This window comes from Canis lupus, chromosome 13 (assembly GCF_011100685.1).
Source record: "Canis lupus familiaris isolate Mischka breed German Shepherd chromosome 13, alternate assembly UU_Cfam_GSD_1.0, whole genome shotgun sequence".
Taxonomy (NCBI): Eukaryota; Metazoa; Chordata; class Mammalia; order Carnivora; family Canidae; genus Canis; species Canis lupus.
Genome location: NC_049234.1, coordinates 9,878,907 through 9,903,954, shown reverse-complemented (window position 1 = coordinate 9,903,954; position 25,048 = coordinate 9,878,907). Strand labels below are relative to the sequence as shown.

The 25,048-nt window shown below is 39.8% G+C and overlaps 1 protein-coding gene across 2 annotated transcripts in view; it reads right to left on the bottom strand.

The window, feature by feature from the left end:
* Window positions 1–25,048, bottom strand: part of TRHR (thyrotropin releasing hormone receptor) — a 39,734-nt gene that overhangs the window by 7,601 nt on the left and 7,085 nt on the right. The gene's annotated exons all lie outside the window — the stretch shown is intronic.

Below are 25,048 nucleotides of genomic sequence, written 5' to 3'. Positions count from 1 at the left end.
TGCCTCTGTGGGGCAACTCTGGATTAAGTAAGGCATTTCAGGATTATCTTTCCAGGGAAAGAGAGGCTGGGGCATTTATCCACTGGCTGCCAATCTCCTCACTTTGTTGAGGACTGCCTTAGGGGCTTTAACAGGCCCACACTTCCAGGATTCTCCTGCATGGAAACTCATGGGGGCTTTAGAGACTTTGAGGCAGAGAAGATAGACTGGGGACAGTGGATACTGGAAGCAGGATGTTCTCTGCAAGCAGGAACCATCCACTATCACAATGGCTGAAATCAGAGTCCAGCTAAGAGAATGTGACACAGGCCTCCAAAAATGTCTGTGGCAAGTGTTAGGAGACATAGGGTCTAATCCTGTCTTTACTTACCTTATATGTGATGCTGAGAAATGATCTTAACCTTATACATCATCTGTAAAATGGAGCCAATATTGCTCCCCTAAATCAAATGAGGTAACATAATAGTCTGAAAAGGATAAAATGTCTTTAAAATAAGCCAATGGTTATGGAATGTCTACTATGTGCCAGACACTCAACTAGCTGCTTTACATATGTTATCACATTTAAAAGGCTGAAAATCCTCCAAAATAGGTATTGCATCTTTCATTTTGCAAATCAGAAAATGAAGCGTAGATGCTGGTAAGTACTTTGGCAGAAGTGGTAGAGTCTCAGAGCCAGGATTGGAATCCAAGTCAGCCTGGATCCAAGGTTTTGCCCTTCCCACCACACAGCTTTCCTGCAGGATCAAGGGAGATGCAGGACAGAGAAAACAAACCTTGAAGTTTTACATAGAGCTGACCCTACTCCTAAAGACAAACAAAGCACAGGAGCTAGAACAATAGGGGGGATGAGGTTAATATCCAAGATTGCCCAGGATCAGATCATCAAAGAGCATGATTTGGATTCAGTCCTTCTCAATACATCCTTTTGTAATCATTTTAAAACCTCCAGATAAAGACCCTACTAGCAATTTTTCTTCATTTCTTTTTTTAATGTGAACTGGATAGATTTCTATCTTCTGATTGTTAAAGTTGAGATTATGGTTCCTTCAGGGGCCACTAGTTCAACTGTGCATATATGTGCTCCAGGTGAAACACCAGGCTAATTAGGTTCTCTATTTCAACCTGCAAGGATCCTTGTATTATTAACTACTATCTCTACTGCTAGTACTATGACTTTTACTACAAGTTCTAAAACTAATAACTAAGGTTTGTATATTGCTTTTTTTTAAAAAAAGTGTTAGATATATGGGAAAGTTGCAAATATAATGGAGTTTCCATATACTTTATACCAAAGTCCTCTATTTTCAACACCTTATATGGGTGTGGTGAATTTGTCACAATTAACAAACCAATGCCATAATTTTGATGGCCTTGATAGTTTTGAGGAGTACCAGTTAGGTGTTTTATAGAATATCTATCAATTTGAGTTTGGCTGCTGTTTTTCTCATGCTTAGAATGAAGTTATGGATTTGGGGGAGGAAGGCCACAAGGTGAACTGCCATTCTCAACACAATATATCAAGGGTGCATGTTATCAACTTGACTTATGACTAATGCTAACCTCATATATTGCTTTATTGAGATATAATTTACATAAATTAAATTCACTCACTTGAAGTGTACAACTCAAGAGTGTTTAGTATATTCATAGAGTTGTATAACCATTACTACACTCAAATTTTAGAACATCTTCATCATCCTGAAAGACACCTTATACACATTAGAAGTCACTCTCACCTTCCCCAGCCCTCTGTTGCCCTATGCAACCACTAATAAACTTATGACTCCATAGGTTTGCCTATCTTAAACATCTCATACGAACGAAATTAGTCTTATGTGGTATGACTGGCTTTTTTCACTTAACATAATGTTTTAAGGTATATCCATATTGGGGTATGTATCAGTACTTCATTTCTTTTTATTGTTGAAAAATATTCCACCCTGTGAATATGCCACATTTTATTTGCCTATTCATGAGGGCAGTTTGCACTTTTTGTCTGTAATGAATACTACTACTATGAACATCTATGTAAAAGTTTTTATGTGGTTATATGTTTTCTTTGGTGTATACCTGGGTTGTATATTGCTTTTTAAGTTATAAACTTAAAAAGTTGGGTGTATACCTGGGTTGTATATTGCTTTTTAAGTTATAAACCATTTGGGAATATTAAACATTTAATCATTGAAACAATTCCTAGAGATAATTATTAATATAATACCTAGTGAAAAATACGAATTGGTTAGACATATTAGGACTCAAAAAAGATACAGAATAAAGACAAATCTAAAACACTTGGGACATAGTCTTAGGCTGCTCTTGGAAACTGGAAAACTGCAAGACAGAAAAACACAAGAAGAAATGGATATTTTTGGAGAAATGTATTATTCATTTATACTAATAAAAACTTTCATTTATCAGGCTAGCTTATTTGGAGTGGGTTCAAGAGAAGGTGGAAGAAGTGGATAGTGACTGTAAACATATATTTTTAGGACTTTTGCTGGAAAAAGGATGGCAAAATAGAAGGGTTGCCAGAGGGAGATGCAGAGTCAATTTATTTTTTTTTTTAATGGAAGATATTATATCTTTGTTTGCTTGGGGAACAGTGCCACAGAGAGGGGGAAATTTGTGATCCGAGAGAGAGAGAGAGAGAGAGAAAGAGAGATAATTGAAAGAAAGATAACTGAATAGGGAATAGTATGGGGGTGCACAAGTGGTAAGGTTGGCCTCTTCTCAATCATACATACAAAAACACTTGTATAATATATTCTCTTTTTTCTCAGCCACACTTAATCTAAGATATCTAGATAATGCAGGGGAAAATTCTACCTTTCTTGTCAATTCCCTGAATCCTGAGTGGAGTCCTAGTGGCAGCTAATTGTTTAATTCCTTGGAATTAACCAAGTACTTTCATGGTCAGCAAGCCATTTTGTGTTTATATCCCTATGTGACCTATAGGACAATAGTTATATATAACACTATAACTATAGTGTTATAGTTCCCATTTCATTGATGAGGGATGGAAACTGATTTCAGAGAAGCAGAGAAACAAGGTCATACAATTTACATATATAAATACAAACAGCAATGTTAGTTATTGGATTAAGGTCTTTTGATATTACATCTAGTTTTCTTTCTAGATAGTTACAGAAGTCAACATATATACCAAGTTGAAGACTTCTAATTGTTGTAAATAATGTTTATGAAATATTTGGAAGGGGTAATATTTTTCGGCAGGAATCATTGGTAGCCCTGGGATTATGCATGTTTTTTGCCCCTCATCACAATGCTACATTTATAAAGTACTGATTAGGGAGAAGAAAGGCAGATAGGGCTCATTCATTCAGGGGAAAAAAAGTAAACAATAAAACTTAAAATGCAGAGGTAATAAAATAGAATAAAAAATAAAATGGGAACTTCTATTTTTGGGGCCACAGTCCAATTAGTAGCATGTCATTCGTGAGAATCTGGTTACCTGGTTTTTGGGGACATTTTGATTAATTATCAGAGATTAGTTTATTAGTCTGTCTGGGAAGTCATAAGCAGTTGGTTGATACCTCAATTCTCTGGAAGTTTTAGTTGGAATTCTTGTAATGATTCAGAGAAAAATTCTGACTTTTGATTTTGTGTATGATTCAGAAAAGGTTCTGTGCATGGTCACAGGTCTTGCTATTATCTAGACATTCTTCCTTGAGAGAGACAGGCTGCGGCATACCACTGTATGCCCGTGAGTGGCAAAGTGTGGTGGATATGGAAGAAAGAGTTGGAATTGGCTTGTAACATCTTGGTTTCACAATCCCTCTCTGGGTGGATCACATGACTTAATGTCTGAACCTCATTTCCCAGAGTCAGTAAATGTACAATCTGTATTCCTCCCCAAAGTTTCTCCATTTCCAACATTCTAAGAAAATCTAACTTATATGTTATTAATGGTAACACAATATTCAGACATGTTTGTGATTATTTCCACATAATTGGGTTTTGTTATTTGGGGAAGGTAAGGCCAGGTAAAGGGAGATAGTACCTGGAGCACACTATTCCTCAAGTGCTGATAGACTATAGGAACAGAGTCAATGCTGATAGCAGTGATTGTCAGTAATTACCTTAATTGCTGTGTTCACAGGGATGATGTAGCTTCCTGAAATGCTGAAGAAATTACTAGAATTCATTTTAACTTCCTGTAGCAAATTAAGAACACGGTGTATCTCTAGATCCAGAACCCTGGCTTCCTAACCTTTTATTATTTTCCCTTTAAGGGCATTCTTACTGAAATATTATTGAAGAAATTGAATCATAGAGATGTGTTGGAGCATTACCTTGGGAAGAAAGCAAATAACTGACTCCCCTTTAAGGAGTACTGTCAATTTAAAGATGGAATCTATAGACGTTTTAAGAGGAATGCTGAAATAAAAATTATTTTATAACAGGTACCAGGGTCCACTCAAATATTTAGCTGAAATTCAGTGGTAGAAGATAAAGATTTCAGGGCAACCTTAAATACTGTGGAAAAGCTTTCTTAAAACTAAAAGGGCAAAGCTATGTAATGGGAGATGATAACCATATCAGTAACTTGTGTTGGAAGGCTCTTTGCCATTTTTTTTTTCTCTTTACCATTTTTACAATGAAAGATCTTCCAGACTGTCATAGCAGGTAACTAATTTGTGGATCATAGGCTCTTTACTTGTTTTGGATCCCACATTCTATAACACCAAAGTTCTGTTTTTGGTTTCATGATCACAGTAAATCAATAAACTTATATTGGCTCTCTAACATTACAAAAGGTTGGGAGAAGTCCTTAGTAAATATGCTTCCCACATAACAAGTGCTCAATGCGCAGCTGAATTATTACTGAATAAATATTTGTTTTTCACAAATGTAAAATATAATTGTGGAGGTATATGTAGGTTTAGGACTCTTTAAATTAGTAAGTGTTCTAGTTCTTGTACTTCTGGCTGGAATATTCCCAATTTCAAAAGTGTACTTCCTTCTGGAAACATTCTCTTGGTTAATGAATACAAAACAGTTAGCTTTAATATTCTAAAGCCATTCTTTAAAGAGTAACAATATGTTCTGTGTTTGGATCCTGTCCATGTTCTCCTGCACTGCTGCATTTTAACAAAGTGTTCTGTCACTGGGAATATTTTGCTCTCAGATGGCCTTCAGCAAAGTGATCAATGACCCTTTGCATTTTGTTACATTAATTGAGCCAGTTGAAGAATAAACTTGAAGAGACAATTATGTAGGTCTGAATTTAGGTAAGCTTCTACACTGATTGGGAGCTCTGGGATTTTCTTCTTCCAGTGTTCTGCCTTGTTTTGACTTAGAGTCTGACAATTTTTAAAAGACGGTTATAATCAACGTGAGGTTTTTTGTACTATGGAATGAGATCATTGGTAGGATTTTAAAAAATTGAATGATGGAGGCACCAAAGGGTTTGGAATCAACTCAAAGTCAGTTAAAATACAATAAAAGTGAATAAGGTCTGAGTGGTGATTCATGGTGGAGAGATCATGGACTGTCAAATCCTGCTTATGGATTACTTAAAGATTTGTTGGCAAGAAGCCATCTCGTGATGCTAATGCATGGGTTCTTGACTCCACCTGTCAAGTACTATATCTAAGTATTCCATTAAGAACTTTGAGCCATTCTGGCTAGAATTACAGAGTACTTTCTGGACTCTATTCTGATTTTAAAATGTCCATGAAAATAGTAGCAGAGATTCATAGTAGAGAAATTTTGGTTGTATTCAGTGAAGCTTGAGGAAGAAGTAGAGATTAAGGGAGAAGTAGGAATTAGGGAAATAAATAGTGATACAATATTTTTAAGTATGAATTTATAAGAGTAGTATATCTGAAATAGAAAAAAAAAGTCTCCACAATTGTAAGGGTGCTGAGAAAGCAGACTTGTCAAGCAGAGCTGTTTTCTGAGTGAGGCATTTGTGGGGAAAAGCAAGTGGGCTCTATATACTAGGATGGGGGCTGCATGTGCCAGTATGGTCATGAGCTGGCACTGCCCTTGGTCAGATATACGAGGACAGTTGAGAGGTGGAATTACACAGGACATATTTCCATGTAGAACACCATGTGACCCTTCCTCCATGACACCCCCAGATGCTTTACTAAGCATCACCAAATACCAAGTATGAGGACCCTCATGGGAAACAGAGAGAGCTCTGCACCCAAGTCTGATTGTAGGAATGAACCCTCAAAGCCCATACTTTCTTTCAAGAGCAAAGTTAGGGAAAGGTACAAAGAGTGGAGAGTGGAAAACATGATGGACACTGAGCTATTAGTGGAACTAGAATTCAGGGCTAAATCATACCAAAACCTTTCAGGATAAGAGAGACCCTGAGCGGCTGTCAGTCTCACTTTCTGAGAATCTCAGAATCTCTGAGTCTGTTAGAGGATGACTGTGCAGTATTTCTTAACATGTTTCAGTCTAGAATGAGGAAATAGGGATGAAAATGGACGGCATTCTAATCTAGCAGTAGGAATTAGTGGATGGAAGGGAGTAGGAACATTCAGATATATGCAATGCCTACTATGTGCTGGGCAGTGTGCTTGGTATTTTCTTCATATCAGCCCTAATATATCTGCATTTTATAGAGGATAAGACTGATGCCGAGTCACATGCTTATGAATAAAAGCCACACTTTAAGAGCAAGTATATTTCACTGCAAAGTCTCCCTATGCTCTTCTCTACACTTACCTTGAATTGTGCGCAAAAAAAAATTTTTTTGAAGTTTGCAAAACTGAAAAACAAAAGGTAGGATGAAAGTTTGGAAGTGGTGAAGACTGAGTGGATGGAACAGAGAACTTAAAAAATGAATTCCTAGTTCTACCCAAGAGTTTATGCTCAGGACCTAACAGAGCTATCCCATTCCCTCCACTAGGTTCTGAGGGAACATGTTTTTTGAAAGTTTTCTGTTTTGTGGGCTATCCTGGTAACAGTAGAAAACAGCCTGGCGCTAGGCAAAATGTAGTTTTGGAGGATTCTCCACAAAACTTCCCGCAACATTAGCAACTATTGTAGTGTGGAGGTTTCAGGGTTGGTTACAGTCTGATAGAAGTAGGAAAGGAAAGGATGGCTTCCCTTCTGTTGCTTTGATGTTTTCTTGTTCACAGGAGGCCGATATTTGGAAACATGCTGGGAAGGAGAATTGGGATTTAAATTATAATAACATCTGTAGAAAATAAAATGTCACTAAATTCTTTCAAGAGCCATCCTGGAACAATGCTACAGTGTGTCTGGGGTTGAGTGTGCTACTTAGCCTTTCCTAAATGCTCTCTCTTCCAGGTAAATTACTGGTGAATGAGTAAGCATGTGGAAAAGACTGCCTTATCATCTTATGTTGGTTTTCTTACCTTCGCTCTCTAGGATGTGTTTACTTCTCCTGATCATTTTTCTCTTTGGTCCCAGTCCTTAGAAATTCTGAATGAGGGATCTTGGCTGGCTATGAGCTGGGCAACCAGTTGCTGGCTCTAACACTTCTACGAAGATATTGATTCTTTCTGAGGGAGATATTTCCCAATCTCATCTCTCCCCTGTGCTTCTCTGGCCCTAAAGCCTGGTGAGGATAACAACGTAGACAGTGATACAGACAAACAATCCCTCAGCTCACCCAGCAGGGGATGAGAAATCAATGAGAATGTTTTAAAATGTAAACTCTGAATGATGGAGGGGAAGAGAGGTAATCTCTAAATAGAAGTGAACCTCTCAAGGCTGCCAAAGTTTTAATGGGCATTTAGTGGTCTTGCTCCTAAAGATCTTGGACAAAGTGCCTTATCACAGTGCTAAGAGCAGCTGGAAGGCAGCTAACTCCTTCTCTACCTGGGTTTCTCTCAGAAGAGACCAGCTCTACCATGATTGGGCCTATCTGGAGTTACAGAGTAACTTTTCTAGCTGTCCCAAAAGAACTCACAGAAACAGCCAAATAGGGAAAATAAGTTTCTTTCCTTCAGCAAGTCATAAATTCAGCACTTTTTACTGATTTTTAGTTCTCTCATGGGCTAACCATGGGACTCAAAATCAGAAGACTTGGTTTGAAATGTCAGCTTTGCCAATCATCACCACTCAAAGCTTTCTGAGCCTTGATGTCTCAGTTAATATGAGAATATAATATGTTTGAGGATTAATTGCAAAGAGGATGTGAAAACACATTGAAACAAATTATACACCTTTCTAATACAAGGTGCTATTATATTCCCTACCATGTCTTGAAATCTGCTTCCTTGGTAAAGAGGTGCTAGCTTTATCACCCCTTGTTCACCTAACAGATTGAATGGAGCTACTTTGCATTTATCTGCTTTTACCCGTTTGACTAAAAATCTGTATGAGTCTACAAGGTGTACGATGCAAACTGCAGCATGCTGGGCTTGTGCTATGAAGTCCAAGCTTTTACCATAGATTATTTCTATTTATTTAATTTTTAAAAGATTTTATTTATTTATTTGAGAGAGTCTACGAGCAAGGGAAGCAGCAGAAGGAGAGGGAGAAGCAAGCTCCCCACTGAGCAGGAGCCCGATGCAGGGCTCAATCCCAGGACCTTGGGATCATCATCTGAGCTAAAGGCAAATGCTTAACCAACTGAGCCATGCAGGTGCCCCTTACCATAGATTATTAAGTCATTAGTTTCTTTTTAATGGTATTGTCCAGATAGTATTAGCATAGTGGTTGAGGGAACAGGCTGGATTCTAATTCTAGTTCTGTGTCTTTCTAGGTGTATAAAATTGGGCAAGATATCTCATGCCTATAAGCCTCAGTATACTCATTGTGAAATAGGAGTAAGTGTAAAGAATACATGAGATAATTTATGTAAAGGGCCCGCATAGAGTATTGTCTTCAATAAATAACAGATCAAAATAATAAATAAATAACAGATCATTTTAATCATCTCTGGGAAAATGTGGAGGATTTAACTAAATGAAAGAGAAGATTCTGACAACAACAGCAAATAATAATTCCTTACTGTGTTCAATATATCTTAAACATAGTATCAGGGACTTTATTGAATTATTTAATCTTTGCAGTATTTATGAAGTAGGCATTCTTTTCATTTTAAAGATAAAGAGAATGATATCCAGAGAAGAGAATATTAACTTTCTGGAGAGTTTTCAGTACTAATCTTTCCCTAGGTTCCTTTCTCTCATTTCTTCCTGCTTATTTCTATGTACTAACAATCCCATTCTGAGAGAATCCTATTGCATCATCTGTTTGTTTCTTGTCTCTCTCATCTGTAGAATGATGGCTTCTTGAGGATCCCTGCCCTACCCAATATGCAAGGAGCAACATGAACATCTGGCACCTAGTAGGTGCTGAATGTATTTATATATTCAAGAAATGAATGAATGAATGACCATTCACTAATGCTACCCTACATATTGCTTCTTCCATGTAGTTCCTATGTGGTTGTTTGGTACTTCCAGTCCTAATCACAAATGCCATTATTATTTTGGGTCTGATTTCTTTTCTGATATGTAAGATCTTGATGGCAAGAATACTGTGTACTGCATATTTTTATCTCAAGCCCCTGAATCAAGGTTTGGCATTAAAAAAATGCTTTAAAGTTAACAATTAAAATCAATGTGAAAAGGTTCAGTCTCAAGATGGGGCATGATAGATCAGACTGGAATCATGATGAAGAAAATTTTCTGGGAAACAGCTTGTTATTCTGTAGAAATAAATAATTGTTGGATATAATGTTATGAAGAACTTAGGAAATGTGAAGAACTAAAGAGATGCTAAGTCAATATGATTTATGCTGAGGTCATTTCCCATTACTGATGTTGATTGATAGTGTATTAATATATACCAAAGTGGGGTTTGTCTTTAAAAGATACAAACCCACTCTGACAGTCATTCTTCTCTGTCTGCTGTCACATCTAGTCATGTGTGGTTTCTGTCCCTCATGAAGCTGTAGAAAACCATTTTTCTGGATGTCACTCTGCATCTTAAATTTGTATTTTTAGAGCCCATTGAAATCAAGGATTCTCCCATATAATGGGCAAAGTATTTTCTTCAGGGGATAAAGAGCCAAGATGACATTAGGGAATACACTAGCTACTAATTTAGGCTGCCTGCGATAAGCTTGAACCTTCCTGTTTTCGGTGATTTTGAGATAATTCTTGTTTTCGTTATATTGATTTAATATGTATTTTAATTTATTTCCCACACACCTACCACGTACCTGTACTGAGTATATATTTTCACAAATAAACTTTTTTTTTAAAGATTTTATTTATTTATTCATAGAGACAGAGAGACACAGGCAGAGAGACACAGGCAGAGGGAGAAGCAGGCTCCATGCAGGGAGCCTGAGGTGGGACTCGATCCAGGGTCTCCAGGATCATGCCCTGGGCTGCAGGCGGCGCTAAACCGCTGCGCCACCGGGGCTGCCCCACAAATAAACTTTTAAATACGAATAGTTCAAGGGTCAGCAAACCTTGACTATAAGGAGCCAAATGGTAAGTATTTTAGCCTTTAGGGGTCCCATAGTCTCTGTCATAGCTATTCAACTCTGCCACTGTACTATGAGAGCAGCCACAAACAACACATGGATGTATAGGCATGGCTGTGAAGGTTAGCTAGAAAAACAAGCAGGGGAGCTGGATTTGGCCCATGACCATAGCTTGCCAACCAATGGAATAGTCTAATACTTCTGGTAAAGCAGATAAATGTCATATAACTTATTTCAAACTACTATGGTGATTTATGGCTAATTTCTTCAAATTATTCATCTAAATATGAACAGATCCTCTGAGAAATATCAAATAATGCTGGCTCTCAGCTTGTGGGCCAAAGTTTTGGTTTTGTTCTTTTTTATTTTTTAAGATTTTATTTATCCATGAGAGACACACACACACACACAGAGAGAGAGAGAGAGAGAGAAGCAGAGACATAGGCAGAGAGAGAGAAGCAGAAGCCCTGCGGGCAGCCTGATGCAGGACTCGATCCTGTGAGCCAGGATCACAACATGAGCCGAAGGCAGATGCTCAGCTGCTGAGCCACCCAGGAGCCCCTGGGCCAAAGTTTTGATGGAAAATTTGACTTCTCTTATGGCAGAATTACCTTGAGCATTATCACTCTAAAAAATGTCACCTAAAAACATTATGCTAATATGGTACTTTTAATAATCCTAGGAGCTACTTTCCCAGAAGATGTGTGCTCTTTTAGGGTGATGAACTCAAGAATGGTGTAGAAAGCAGTACAGGAGCCAGTTGGAGAGGACGGTGGTGGGTCCTGCTGGCCCAGAGCAAGCCAGTCCCTTGGTTCTCATATCAGACTCTCCTAATTTTCCAATGTCAAATATCCTCTTTTACAGAAGCCACTCTATGCTGGAATCCCTGCTCCAGCACTTAACAGCTGTTGGACTTTGGGCCCGTTTCTATTTCTGAGTCTTAGTTTTCTCTTCAGTAATAATGGTGAAAGAAATTTTACCTGTCTCCCAGAGTTGTGGGGATAAATGAGATGATGTTGATCAAGTGCTTATGTAGTGTTTGGAACATAGTAAATGCTAGAAAAGAAAAGCTAATTTTGAAATCTAACAAATTAAAATCACTCATCACTTACTGTGCATCAGATCCTGTTCTGTGTTTCATTTACATATTAGCTAATTTAATCTCAACAATAGCATTGTGAGGAAGGTAATACCATTAGCTCCATTTTACAAATGAGAGAACCCATATATACTTACAAGTAGGCAATGCTGGGATTTGATCCAGACAGTTTGCCCCCATCTGTGTTTTAACCACTCTGGCTACCACCAAAAGGATAGAAGTCTCTTGTCCTATCTGTCCCTAAAAAAGGAAACTGTTTCTTATTTCTCAGATGGAACTAGGTAGATGTTGTCATATTTTCTCTTACAAAAATGAAGAGAACCAGCACTGTATATAAGTAAGAGAACATTGTCACAAACCTCTCTCAATCTCTGACCTACCTAGAGGTCTCTATCCCCGCCATAGGAAAAACGTTTCGGTTCTGAATTAGACTGTAGAATGCCTTTTCTTCTAGAAAAAAGTGTTATAAAAGTTAATGAAAGATAATTGAATACTATCACTGCTATACTTCCTGTGCATAAAAGCTAAATGACTTCTGTAGGCTGGCATGGTATTTTAACATTTCATTAATGGGAAAAATCCTGTTGTTTCAGGCATTGATTTATAAATGACATTTGCTGGTGTCTGCATATAGAATCAAAATAACACTGCACTCTGAAAATGGGCTATTTATTTTATATATCTGCTCCCCTATTTAAAACCACCTCCCTCCTATTTCAGTATTTCATATCCTCCTCATCTGCTTAATTTTTCTCCAATATCTAATATACTACTTGTATTTTATATACTGTGTTTATCTATTCTCTGTTTTCCCATTTTCCTTAAAATGTAAGCTCCACAAGACAAGGATCTTTGTCTCATTTGTTCACTACTGTGTTCCAAAGGTCTAAAACGGTGCCAGGAACACCCAAGCAGGTGTTCAGCACATTTTGTGCAATACACGAATCACTGTAATCGTCATATGTATATATATATGAGATATGTACCTCATCTCTGAGTTACTAGCACTGTGGGCAAGTGCATGAGGGAGCAGAGTGTAACGTTACTGTCAGAGGCTTTGGATTAGATGCTAGGATTAGATCCCTTGTTCTTCCATTTCTTGATTGGATGACTTTGAGGTTAATGCTGTTAACTCTCAGACTCCTCATCTTTAAAACTGAGATGATAACTTATACCCATGTTCAGGTACAAATGTGATGATGTGCAAAAATCCCTGAGCACCATACCTAGCACACGGTACGAGCTCAGTAATACTAGCCGTCTGGAAGGTGAGCACATGACTACCAGCCATGTAAGTGGGACATACTGTTTTCTGGGTTAGGTTACACTGGTGGGAGGGAGACCAGACAAGTAACCTGATGCATGATATTGACTAAAGAATCTAAGCTAGAATATTTAAACAGTGACTCAAACTGGGATGCAGAGATTTTGAGGATCACTTGGGAAAATTTTTCAAAACACTTCACACTCCTGGGGAGTTGGCGACATTGCCTCCCTTTACAATTTGTGGGAGATGTGCTTCTGTACTGAGGGAACATGTCCTATTCCTCAGGGGCTTTGGAGTAAAATAATAGTTGATAGCAAATTTACAATACATTATTAAGGTGTGATATATTCAAATCTTTCTGATGACTGTAAGCATGGCATATGTATGAAATATTGGCTAGTTAGTACACAGGGAATGAATCTCTGCTCACTAAAGAGGCTTTCGTGCACAGCATTTCCCTAGCATGACTATGTACTGAGATGTTTACTTCTGTGAAGGTGTTTCTATTGCTCTGTAGGGAAAAATGGTTTTGTGAATTTTATCATAGCTAATTATCATAGTTCAAGTCACCCTTATGATAAATTTTGTTTGTGGAAGAATTCTTTATATTCCTCAGTGTTACTAAAGAACTTGACTCTATCCTTAATACTGAGATCGTATTGGGTCAATTTAGCTGAGGCAGAAAGGTGATCTTCTTGAATAAATACATTTCTAATTACAATAGCTTTATTCTCACTCTTTATGAAAGATAGCAGGATTGTCTGAAAGTGGGCTTACATTTAGGTTTTGGTTTGCAAAAACTAGAGAACCTTCCTCTAATGCTACCAAAATTTCTTAGTGATCATTAAAAATTATTTAAGAAGATTATTCACACTGTCACAGCCCAGAATTTTCTGTCTTCTAACTGGGCATAATAGGAACATGAGTTTTCTTTTAGGACCTCAGTGTTCATGATTAAAAAAATAAATTCAAGACTGTATTTTTTACTTGTGGTATATGCATGGATAATTGTCTGTATCAAAACACGTTTAGGGCACTTGCCTTGGGCTCCGGTCAATGCCAGGGTCCTGGGATCAAACCCCAAGTTGGGCTCCTGCTCAGTAGGGAGTCTGCTTCTCCTTCTACCCTTCTCCCTTGCTCATGATCTCTCTCAAATAAATAAAATTCTTTAAAAAAACATATTTAGGATGAATACAATAAGCCTGATTTGATTTAATAACCATTCTTAATTAATTATTCTGAGGAAATGAGCAGAGTTGGGAAGGAGCCAGTAACAGAAACTATTCATTAGCTTGGTTTTCCACCTGTCTGAAGTTTGGGTCTGCACTGGATTTTGAGTGGCCGACACGGACTCCTTGAGTTGGGAGAGCTCCTCTCAGGAATACACAAACATCGTGTGGGATGTAGTCACTGATAAAGGAAGGGTTATTCTGTGGAACCTCTATGGCTTTTGCCTTTTGTATCTCAAGAGTCTCAGTGAGGCACAGAAACTCCGTGTGCTAGCTTCTGCACGAGAAGGGTCAAGCACCCTCAATTCCGCCCACCCCTGTTTATTAAGAGTGTTTGCACTTCAGAATGCCCTCTTCCTATGAGATAAAGTCAGTAGCAAAGTAAAGTCAAGAACCATCTGCAAAATGGAGTTATGTTCCTTTTATCAAAGGCTAATTGCTTTTAAGTATGTTCTGGCGTCCTTCAATGATAAGTTAGAAAGAGCCGGGATGTTTAAGGGGAAGGCAAAAGACTGTGAACATCAGACACATCAGCTGAGGGTGCTGATAAAGGAGAGATCTGGCTCAAGATTGTGAGGAAAGAGTTATGGTCCATGAACTGGTCCTATTCACAACCGAGGCTCCTGGCTTCTATGGATTTAGAGGCAGGGCTTCAGATGGAACTTTGTGGCAAATGAAGAAATTTCTGCCCTTGGTAATGCATCAAATCCTATCTATCTTTATCATAAGACCCTTGCCTCAATGAAAGGGAATGAAGCACCAAGTGTAAATTGTACTGGTTGTGTGGGGGGTTATTCTTTGTAACAGAAGAGGGAACAATGAAATGGCTCATGTACATATGGCACCACACGCATAAAGACCTTCAGGATCAGTGCCTTGGTTGCCCAAACAGAGGGATGGATTTTCCTAATCCATGCTTAAGATATTTATTGGGAATGAATCCCAGAATAGAACCACTACAAAGTGTTTGGGTGTCACTAAGAAATTCAGATTTTCCTGTAATTTACTATTATACCAGTTTCTTGTTTCTAAACATGAATGACTTAATCCTGTCATCCTTCTACCTATCATCTACCACTCCTGCTTCTCACAATGAACTGCCGTGCCTCTGTTCATACCCCCTCCCTCTGCCACTGTCTTTTCATTTTTAGTCCATGATTTTCCATTCTGTTTCACCAAGAAGAGAGACCAGTTTGTGAAAGCGAACCACCTCCTGCCCCAGAACCTAAAAATAATCTGCAATCAAGATCATCCTTATCTGTTTTTCTATATCATTTATTCTCTTTAAGTCACTCATTTATCCATTTATCTGACATTGGTGCTTCTATATGCCAGACACTGTGCTAGGTGCTGCAAATGGAATGGTGAATTAGATGCAATCCCTGCTCATAGGTAAGGAAAGAAGTCCTGCCTCCTCTCCAAGATCATGGCTTTGCCTTTGCTCTTGCTGGTATCCCCTCGTGCCTCCTGTGGGATGGACCCAGCCCTATCAACAGTGAGTCTGGCTCGTGTATCTGCAAGTAATTCCTCCCACTCTGCTCGCTCTTTCCATCAGGATTTTAAAGCTTCAGGTTTCTCCTGTCTTACGCAGGAAACAAAATAAAATAAAATATTCTGACTTTTTTTTCTCCCTTTCATTACTGTACACTCCCCACTTACCCCTCTATCTCACAAACAAATTTGTTAAAAGTTGTCTACTCTTACTCTCTGCCCGGTTTCCTGCTGCCCGCCCCCTCCAATCCATTCATTCACAACTTCATAAAATCTAACGTAGTCCCTCTAACACTTTATGGGAATTGTACTCACAAGGGCTGCCAATGCCTGTTTTGGATGGTTTTTCAGTTATCTTTACCTCTTTCTATTGACCTCTATGGAAAGTCTCCTCCTTTGTTTTTTGTAACTCTACTTTCTCCTGGCTTTCTTTCTCCCCCCTCTGGTAATTCCTTTTATTTATTTTTTATTTTATTTATTCCTTTTATTTGTCTATTTTATGGGCTCTTCATCTCATTATCCCCAGAATTCTAGCTCCTCCAGGGTTTCTTTTCTATTCCACAAAACTTCCCCCAATAACCATGTCTACCCCAGAGTCCCCAGCAAACCATCTGCATAGTGACTGCTCCAAATCTGTATCTCCAGTCCAGGTGTTTCTTATAAGCCCTAAATCTGTATTTTAAACTGTACCTTTGTATTTTCTAGACACTTCATTTTTTTTTTAATTTTTTATTTATGATAGTCACACAGAGAGAGAGAGAGAGAGAGAGGCAGAGACATAGGCAGAGGGAGAAGCAGGCTCCATGCACCGGGAGCCTGACGTGGGACTCGATCCCAGATCTCCGGGATCGCCCGCCCTGGGCCAAAGACAGGCGCCAAATCGCTGCGCCACCCAGGGATCCCTTTCTAGACACTTCAAATGCAACATGGGCAAAGCTGAACTTAATATGCTCACTGCTCTGAAATGTGTTCCTCCACCAATGTCCTCATTCAGGCAAATTACACTATCCAATTAATAATAATAGTACCTAGTGTTTATTGTTTCCATGTTCCAGGCACCATGCATGATGCCTTATATGGATTTTAGCACTAAATCCTAATAATTACCTTGAAAGATAGGTCCATTGTTAGCATCCCTTTTATAGACACACAAAATGAGTCAAATTAACTGGCTCACATCACATAGTGGCCAACCCTGGTTCTGTTGTGAGGCATAAGACTCTAGAATGCAGAATCTCAACCATCACACCACTTTCTCAATGGCTCAAGTAACTTATCTTTGATTCCCTTCTCTCCCCCTTTCTGTACATCTACTCATACCAAGTCTATTGATTAGATCCCAAATGTATCTCTTTCTAGTCTTACTGCCATTGACTTCATTATGTGAAGCCTTTGCAGAATCATCCAGATTATTTTTTCCCTATTGTTGCAGTCCTTTTCTAACAAATGCCTTTACTTTGGTCCAGTCCTTTGCCTACATGAAGACAGTGATCTTCCTCAAGCACAGATCTGATTAAAATATGCCTCACCTTGCAATCTTCCAGAGACTTTACATAGCCCTTAGAATACTGTACAAATCCCTCAGTATCCTAGCTAAAGACTTTGCTTCCTGATCCCTGCCTGTCTCATCATTCTCAGCTTTTGTTGTCTAGTCTTAATGGGCTATGTGCACTTCTCGGACAGATGGTTCTCCTTTCTGGGCCCCTGGCCTTTCCCTGTATAGTTTCCACTGCATAAACCATTTTCATTCCCTTCTTTACCTACAAAATTTCTATTAATTTGCAAGGTGAAGCTTAGGAATTCTCTTTCAGAAAGCCTTTTTGATGCCCATCTGTCGCCAAGCCATCTAGGTCAGTAGAACTAAAAGTACACCACTCTGTGCTTTTTTTGATGATCATACTTATTCCTTTACAGTTGTAATTATCAGTTTCCTTTCCTGTGTTTCCTATTAGACTGTCAACTTTTTGTGAGCAGGAGTTCTAACTTGTTCACGTTTGTATCCTAGTACATAACCCAGTGCCTGATACATAGTAGGTTTTCAAAGAAATCATAGATGAGTAGGGGCAAATCTGTCCTTACCTCCACGATTTTCCCATTTCCTATAATAACACATTGAAAGGATTGTAATAATTCAACCAGGATAATACTTCCACTGTGCACAGAGTTGGTTTATACAAAAGTATTGACTTGATTGCTCTTAATTGATTAACAGAGAAATAGCTGGAGATCCATCCTAGCACTTTATAATCTCTAGTTTACTATTTCTGTAAATTTACCCTGAATTGGAGCCTATTCCCATCCTTCCTTGTAGAGCAGAAAAATCTATCAGCGCACATTTTTTTCTCCTGCCCTCTCCCACCCACATGCGTGATCTTTCAAATGTTTGCCAAGTAGAATCAGTCACAAAGCTGAACTCCCATCAGAGGAAGCATGGGAGGGTGTCCGTCCAGCACGTTGCTGGAGGCTCCAGTTACTTGACTTTACAAATGATCTTTAAAAATTCATGGGATGCTCTGCACTTGCCCGGCCTCTGTTCTCTCTCACTCTCATGGTGGGTCTCCTTCTCTATGCTAAGAGCTGCTGCCTGCAGAAAATCTGCCAAGTTCTCCTAAGCCATAAATTCTGTTCAAACTCAAACAATGAAGGCACAGAACAGAGAGGCACAGGATGCTTTACCTACTTGCAATTACTCTGCGATTATGCTCAGGCGAACTATCCTACAGGTACAGGATAAGAGTCACCAGTGCTGTTTATGAAAGGTCACAGTATTTTCTTTTCCAGAATGATTTTATCTATTTTTATTACAATTGAATAGGGCTGTCAGGTGTTTTGCATTATTCATTCTATTTCGTGTGCACACTTAGCCTTGTTCAATTTTCAGAGCGAATTTAATTTGTGGCTTAAGTTCTTCTCGTGCACCTTGCATGCAGTTCTGAAGAGCTGTGTTCAACCCTAGTGGCAAGGCCAGGACTTCAGTTTTAGATAAATCCACTTACTCCTTCAACCAAAACTTGTGTCTCCTTGAACCTTCTCTCTCTCCTTGGCTCATTCTTCTTTCTTTATTTTCCCTCCCAACTGGAGGGAAAGCATCAACTAAAACTCTGTCTTTGGCCCTTTGGCTATGTTCCAAGAGGGGAAACTAGGTCTTTTAACTTTAGCAAAGACTCCAGTCCTCTTCCAGCCTCCTAATTATAAAGATTCCTCCAGAACTCAGTTTTTGTCAGCTGTCCTCTTTTCAGATTCAACCCTAATTATACTTTCTTTCCATTATTTTAATGAGCCCCAAAGGCATGTATCTTATCCTGACCACTCATCTTACAATGTAGATTGTTCTAGATCCCAAAGGCTTACAACCTAAATGTTCAAATCCTCTTCTACTGAATATGTCTGACAGTGCTTTTGGCATTTTTCCCTCCACATTTCTCTCAACAATTCCACCATTTGCAGTCTCCTTGAAAAGAACTGCTAGAGTCATGCTTGACGCTTTCATCTTCCTCATTCCTTGCACCCGGTCTTTACTATTATTTATCAGTATGTCCCTAGGTGCCATGGCAGGCACCATGGACCACAAACCAAATGGGATAATGTTGCCACCACTGTAGGATGCAAGATCTAGTGGGAGAGACATTTGAGCAAAGTATTAGAGCAAGTGGTGTGCTGTACAGATGGGAGAACAGAATACTGCCCAGGGGAGGGAGAAGCACCAGCCACTGCTGCTAGTGGGCTTTGGTTGTAGGTGACAGGTCCAAGGAGGGGCTGCAGAACCCTGGCAGTAAGGGGAGTGTACCCTGGCGTGGACACATTATGAAGTGGGGCCAGTTTAGGAAACTGCTTGTGGAACGGTATGGGTGTGCTTGTGCTGGGGGACAGGGAGAAGGTGGGCTTGAGGGAGTAAGCAGGGAGCAACCCCGGGTGCCCCAGGATGCCATGCTAACAATGTGGTGTTTATACCTGGAAGACATATATGGTTATTGGCAATTCCAGGTGTCTTAGCGGTGTTATCAAATGTGCACTGTATAGGATCCTAGCAGCACTTTGTGGGGTGAACTGGAGGAGGGTGATGAAGGACTCCAGGAAGCCTGGGTAATAGGTCAGCAAGGCAGGGGTGGGCCTCCCGGTCGACAGCGCAGAGGGCTGAGGAGACACAGGTGCCAAGGAAGGAGCCCTAGGAAGGAGAGGTTGACACCAGAGCACTTTCCGTGCAAAACATTCCTGGTATAATGGCTTAAGGAGAGCTGGGAGCTTTGAAATAGGCATTTGTAGCATGTAAAGAAGGAACTGCTTAGAGTCCTGCAAAGGGCCACACAGAGGTCACCAGTGGGAACTCCAAGGGTGATGCAGCTGCCGGGTACCGCGTGCCACCTTCCCTGGCATCACTGGATGGCAAGCCCGAGAAGCTGGCAGGCCGCAGCTGGTGGCGGTGCGCAGGATTTCTGGTCTCAGTGATCCATTCCCAGCCTGTATGTCCTCCAGATTTACTTCCCTTGTCTCCCTAACATGAACCCTTGGCTCACGTCTGGCTAATCTCATCACTATTCCTCAGACAGAACACGCGTTTTTAAATTCTGGGCTTTTTTCTCCTATTGATGATACATCACATCCTTCCCTTCTCCCTCCTTTATCTGGGATGACCTCTCTTCTCTCCTTCTCTTTAACTAGCCCCCATAAAACCTCTAGATCCCTTTCATCTTACCAGCTCCAGGAAACTTCCTTGAACCTTTACCAATCTCAGCTTTATTTGATTTTCTCTTGCCCTTATGGTTGGAACTGTAAACTCTGGAGCAGAGGAGTGTGGGTTCAAATCCTGGCTTTGCCACAACTGTTTATGTAACCTAGACCACAACACTTAGCAGCCCCCAAAGCCTTCAAATCCTCTTCTATAATTAGTTACTACTTCTCAGAACTGTTGTGAGAATATAATGAGTCAGTTCACATAAAACAGCACAGAATACACAATAAGTCAGTGACACTTAGTTTCTATGTGTGTGAGTTTTGTATTGCACTTGTATTTCTCTCTGGGCACAAGGTAGGAGCTCAGGAAGTATTTGCTAATTTGATCTCTTTTTAAAACTTTTTTTTAAGGGGGGTTGGTCAGAGGGAGAAGGAAAGAGAATCTTAAGTAGGCTCTATGCCCAGCAAGGAGCCTGATGAGGGGCTCTATTTCACAACACTGAGATCATGATCTGCACTAAAATCAAGTCAGTCCCTTAAACAACTGAGCCTCCCAGGTGCTCCTAATTTGATATGCTGTTAGATGAACTTGGAAGATCTATCTCTATTATAACCTCTAAACTTAGTCTTCTTCAGGAAATAATGACCAGTCCACATTTCTGCTATTTCATGAGTAAGGAGGGAATAAATGCCCTTTAAATATAGCATATAGTTTAAATATATTAAATAAGAATTACTGAATACTTTTTATGAACTAGGCATTTCCTCACAGCAATCTTAATGCTAATGGGAGAGTGGGTCTCATTAGCATCCTATTTTGCGTATGAACAAATTGAAGTATGAAGAAGTAAAATAACTTATCCAAAGTAAAAGAGCTAGGATGTATATTTTTCTGATTCTAGAGCTAATGCTTACCTGCCTTCTAATACATGTCTAATATATGGCACCTCTTGACCCAATTGCAGCCTGAGTTGGAAACTTGAGATTCACAGATAGGTATAGAAGTGTCAAGAGTAGGGAGGGCTTTACAGGTGGGAAAAAAGTTACATGAGCAAGGTTGCAAGATATAAATGAGCCTGGTATGCATGGGAGAACCTGGGAGAACCTTGGTTTACATAAATGACAAACTTCTGCTGGTTGAAGGTGTTCTTGTTTCTCATGTTGGCCGGGTAAACGCCCACTTATCATTCTAGAGTAGAAGTGACTCTTACTCTGTTAGGGGCTTGCTTTCTATCTTTAACTACAGCATTTGCCCTTCTCTGTTGCCTCTTCCACACACTGTACAGCCCAACTTTCATTTCCAATTGTGTTTTGTTTTGTTTTTTTACAGATTTTATTTGAGAAGGAGCATGCGCATGAATGGGAGGAGGAGCAGAGGGAGAGGGAGAAGCAGACTCCCCACTGAGCATGGAGACCATGGGGTTCAATCCCAGGACTCTAAGATCATGACCTGAGCCAAAAGCAGATGCTTTACCAACTGAGCCACTCAGGTGCCCCTCCAATTGTTTTCAATGGCAATCTTTCACATTTCACTGAAAGTTCCTTAAGATAGTGACTATCGCTGGTTTTTCGCAATGCCTGACTTGAAATTGGCACTCAATAAATGTTTATTGAATTAAAGAAATAATGGATAAACAAAGCCAAAATAATGATGAGAGGGTCAGATGTTAGAGTTTTAAAAGCTAGTCGGAGGAGATTGAGGATATTCTTTTTGAAAGATGATGTGTACAAATTGTTTTAGGAAAATGAGTCACATAGGGGCACTCAGATTTATTCTCATTTTTATACCTCTGCTCATGTTGTTTCTCCTTCCCTGGGTTGCTATTACACTGCCTCTCTGCCCATCCTGTCCAGTGAGCTCTCTCATTACAGAAGGTATTTTAAGGCTTATTGGAAAGCCAACAGAATTTTGTATAAAAAGCAAATTATGATTTGAGTCTGCCATATTTCTAAGTTAGCATGTCCTGTCTGGGAGGGGGAAATCTCCATAAAAGTAAGTCTTTTCTACTCACATAGTCACCATCATACTGGGTAGCTGCTAGTTTGGAGTAGAAAGGGGATTTAAGAGGGATGCTTGGCTGGCTCAGTCAGTGGTGCATGTGACTCTTGATCTCAGGGTTGTGGGTTAGAGCCCCATATTGGGTATAGAGATTACTTAAAATAAAATATTTTTTTAAAAAAATAAGCTTAAAAGGGGATTCAATAAAAGATAAGAAAATTTTAGTTAAAATCAGAGAAGGATACGTCATAAATCAGCAACAATTTTTCATGGAGCAAAATAGTGTTGGAATTGATTGAGCCCCAAAGTAAGTAAGCATGCATATACTCTTATACTTTCATTTATTACATATGTAAAATTATACATCACACACACACTCACACACACAGAGAAGTGTGCTGATAATTACTTAACAATTGGCTCTCCACAGAAAAAGAGGGAGGCGCTGAATTATCATATTTCCTGATTTCTGTAGTCTACAAAACTCCACCCACAGCCAATTTTTAGCAACTAGTGTGACACCACTGAACACAGAGTCAGGAAGAGATGCTAACAACCTGCTCTTCCAAAGCCTATGCTTTTAGGCCACAACACACAACTGTGTGTATACATACTTTGGAACGCCCACTATATGCACTAGACACTGCACTGAGGTCACTGAGGATATAAAGTCCAACTCTTAAGGATATTAGCATCAGTGGGAAGACGGACAGATTAACAACTGTGAAACTTCAGAATTACTAAACTAGCAGTATATGCAAGGTATTATGGGAACATAGGTAGAGCACCTCACATACGTAGTTATAGTTAAGGTTTTAGTTATATAAGTCTGCCTGGGAAATTCTGGGAAGCCTTGATGGGGTGCTTGGGGCCATCATTTGATCTGAGACTGGGAAGATAATTGGGAGTTTGCCAGATGAAGGGCATTCTAGCCAAAAGGACATAAAAAGTTCAGAGAACTACAAATAATTCGGTATCACTGTGGCATACCAAGAGAATAAGCAGAGCACACAGGAAGGAGCTGGGATCTTATTTGTTAAAGCTAAGATGCTGAAATTGTAGGCCTCGGAGAACTATACACATCACTTGGATAACATATCTCTGTTAGAGCGGTCCCCTGGTGAGCAGTATACAGAATGACTTGGGGGAGACTGGAACTGGAACCCAAGCAGCTGCTGAGGTGTGTGCTGAATGACAGCAGGGAGAAGTGGTGAACAAGGACAACAGTGGTGGGAGTGGGGCACAGCAAATAGGAAAGTCATGAGCTAGAATTACTCAGACTTGGGAATATAGGGCAGAAGACACCTTCGAAGGGCTCCCAGATTTCTGGGTTAGGACTATCAGATAAGAAAGAGGAAAGTTGGGGTTTATGAGGAAAAATAATGGGTTTAGTTTTAGACATATTGGATTTGATGCACTTTCATAATGTCCTAAAAGCAATGAAATGTCTGCTAGAGCTACGTGCTAAAGACTCATAAGTGGGTGTGGACGAAAGCAGGTGGAATGACAAAGGATGAGGCTGCAGAAGCAAGAATGGAGTCAGATGCAGCAGGTCCAGACTTCCTTCACTGGACAACTGTATTTCATCACCCCACAGTAAGAATACAAGACTGTTCCATCCCTGGACCTGCCCAGTCATCTCCTGGCCTCTCCTCTGTGGAGCTCTGCTTCTTGCTTCTCTCCTGTCTTTGTAGTGCTGCTTTTAGACGTTCTGTGGATCTTTAGAGGCTCAACTCAATGCCATGCACTCCATAAAGCCTCCCTCCTCTCTCTCCTATTTCTTCTCCCCTCCTGATGCCATGCCCTCTATCTGGCACACAGTGAACTGCTTAGGCTTATTTGTGCACATTGCCAACAGTGAGTTCCTCTGCAGACAAAGAGTTCATCTCTGTGTGTCCCTGTGACTTCCATCCTTAGAACAGTGCTAGGTGCTTTTTGGATTGTGAGTGGACATTTCATTAAATTGAAGAGGATATTTCTGCACAATTTTGCTTAATGTTGACCTCCCTCTAGCTTTGTATTTCCCACCCTTCCCCAATTCATAAGGACAAGGTGAGGGAGCCTAAAGACATAGTGCCAGCCACCACACCTTCCTCTATCTGGAACTTAAGATATCTGCTCACAGTTTGAAGAATTCACGAGAGGCTATGTAAAGAAATATAGTTTGTCATTTTCAAGGTTAGCTGATTTTTTTCAAAGATTTTATTAATCTTTGAAATTATTATTTTATTTGAGAGAGAGAGAGAGAGAGAGAGAGCATGAGCAGGAGGAGGAGCATGGGAGAGGGAGAAAGCAAACTCTGCACTGAGCAGAGAGCTCAGTGCAGGGCTCGATCCCAGGACTCTTGTGATCATGACTTGAGCCAAAGGCAGACACTTAACCAACTAACCCACCCAGGTGCCTTGTTAGCTAATTTTTTTTTTTTAAGTTTTATTTATTTGAGAGAGAGCACGAGCAGGGGAAGGGGCAGAAAGAGAGGGAGAGAACCTTGAGCAGACTCCCTGCCAAGAGCAGAGCCCAACGTGGGCCTTCATCCCATGACCCTGAGATCATGACCTGAGCTGAAATCAAGAGTCTGACACTGAATCAACTGAGCCACCCAGGCGTGTCTCAAGGTTATCTGATTTTAAGTGTGTGTGTGTGTGTGTGTGTGTGTGTGTGTGTGTGGCCAAATTAAGAATGCTATAGGAGTATAGGTTTCTCCTTTTTTGTAAGCATGTAGGAAAAATTTATTTTTCTCTACTGGTGAAATTATGGCTCAAAGCTGCAAATATAAAACTAGGAATAAACAATGTTCATCTAACCAAGGGACACAAAGCACGTAACTGCAGGGGAA